We start from the raw sequence: 2,500 nt of genomic DNA, 5'->3' as shown, positions 1-2,500 counted from the left end.
AGAGAGAGAGAGAGATAGCACCAGCATCACAGCAGCCTCTTGAGGATGCTTCAAAGATGCTGACTGGCAAAAATTCTTCCTTACGTCACCGACACAACCTCTGTCTTCTCTTCTTCTTCTTCACCATCACCACCACCAGCTAAACTTCCTACACCACCATTATAACATTCTTTGGATATTCTATTATAATCGTGTCGAATAGTTGGACCACAGGATTTATTATGGCTTTATTTGTATAAACTTGCAGCTAAAGTATTTTTAATTTCAATAAATATTTACTGTGACTTACAAACTTTTGTATTATTGTTATTTTTATTGTTATTATTATTATCATTATCCTTATTACTGTTTTTATTATTATTATTATTATTATTATCATCATCATCATATTCATCATTATTATCATTATTATTATTATTATTATTATTATTATTATTATTGTTAATGTTGTTTTTATTTTTGTTGTTGTTGTTTTTGTTGTTACATAATATTTCATCATTCTTAGAATATTTCCTTTGGTCATTAATTTTACTAATTTATAAAAGTAAATTCTGCTCATTAAACATATATTTGATAAAGAGTAGGCCAACCTATGCTGTGTTGTTGTTGTTCTTGTTATTCTTGTTACAATATATTTTATCATGTTTAGAATTTTTCAGTTGGTCCTAAGTTCTACTAATTTCAAGAAATAATTCTGATCATCAACATATATTTGATAAAGAGTAGACCAATGCATGCTGTGCTTGTTATCAATTTGATGAAAGGTAAGGCATCGTATAAAAGATTTAGGGTCAATCAGTGTCAATTGCATTTATATTTGGATTTCCTTGCATTGGAAGTTTCTGATAAAACGGAAATTAACTTTGTTAGAATTGATTACTTTCTCAGTTTTTTTATGGATTGCATTAATGTATGATTTAATTGTTATTATGAAAAAAGAATAGTGTAATACTAATGATAATCATAATAAGAATTTTAAATCAGAAAAGCAGAAGCCCAAAGGACCCCAGTAGCCGAGTAGGGAAAAAAACTGAATTTAAAAAAAAAAAGAAAACAAAAGAAAAATAACTAAATTAAAGGGTGAAGATAAATAAGATAAGATATTTAACATAAACTATGAAAAGAAACCTATATACGTCCTGTCCCTTCTCTCTCTCTCTCTCTCTCCTCTCTCTCTCCTCTCTCTCTCTCTCTCTCTCTCTCTCTCTCTCTCTCTCTGTAATGAAGAATAAACTCATAAAGAAAAAATAAGTTATAAAACGAAACGTTCAAGATGAAATAAGATAGTAAGGAAGATAATACAAACTATGGAAAGAAACTTGTATATGTCATTGTCTCTCTCTTCTCTCTCTCTCTCTCTCTCTCCTCTACTCTCTCTCTCTCTCTCTCTCTGCCTCTCTCTCTCTCCTCTCTCGTGAAGGAAAACATAAAGACAAAATAAGTGATAAAACGAAACGAACAAGATGAATAAGATGATAAGATAGATAATACAAACTATGAACTGAAACTTGTATACGTCATTCTCTCTCTCTCTCTCTCTCTCTCTCTCTCTCTCTCTCTCTCTCTCTCTCTCTCTCTCTCTCTCTCTCCTCTCACTCTCTCGAATTCCAACCGCATCTTGGCCATCCTGGGCAAAAATTCTTTATCTACATTCCAGAACCGTATGCCTGGCTAACATTCCATACCTCCCCCCTCGACTCCCTTATCGGTGACGAAACAACCTTGATGGTTGGTTATATCGTAAATTGATGGTGACTCTCGTGGAAGGGAGATGAGGCAGTGAAGATGGACACAGTAGCTTTTTTTTTTTTTTTTTTTTTTTTTTTTTTTTTTTTTTTTTTTTTTTTTTTTTTTTTTTGAAAACGATTTTTCGGGGAAAGTGTGAGGATGGTTAAGGTAGTTCTTTGCCGGTTCGTATTTCGGAGGTGGGTTGGGATAAGTTTGGAATAGTTTTCGTGCACGCGTATTTTGAGATGAATTGTTTTAGCGAATAAAACAGTGTTTTAGATGAATTGTTTTAGCGAATAACACAGTGTTTTAAGATGAGTTATCTAACGAAAACAGTATTTTGAGATGAATTATTTGAATGAAAACAGTATTTTGAGATGAATTATTTAACGAAAACAGTTTTTTGAAATGAATTATATATATATATATATATATATATATATATATATATATATATATATATATATACTATATATATATATATATATATATATATATATATATATATATATGAAAACAGTGTTTTGGGATGAATTATTTGAATGAAAACAGTATTTTGAGATGAATTATTTGAATGGAAACAGTATTTTGAGATGAATTATTTGAATGAAAAAAATATTTTGAGATGAATTATTTGAATGAAAACAGTATTTTGAGTATTTTGAGATGAATTATTGAATGAAAAAAGTATTTTGATGATGAATTATTTGAATGAAAACAGTATTTTGAGATGAATTATTTGAATGAAGACAGTATTTTGAGATGAATTATT

At 29.5% G+C, this 2,500-nt stretch overlaps 1 protein-coding gene across 1 annotated transcript in view; it reads left to right on the top strand.

Annotated features, from left to right (window-relative positions):
• Window positions 1–2,500, top strand: part of LOC137641687 (caskin-2-like) — a 374,688-nt gene that overhangs the window by 20,168 nt on the left and 352,020 nt on the right. The gene's annotated exons all lie outside the window — the stretch shown is intronic.

Source organism: Palaemon carinicauda, chromosome 5 (genome assembly GCF_036898095.1).
Source record: "Palaemon carinicauda isolate YSFRI2023 chromosome 5, ASM3689809v2, whole genome shotgun sequence".
NCBI lineage: Eukaryota > Metazoa > Arthropoda > Malacostraca > Decapoda > Palaemonidae > Palaemon > Palaemon carinicauda.
The sequence above is the reverse complement of the archived record's forward strand: the minus strand, read 5'-3'. Positions and strand labels throughout refer to the sequence as shown.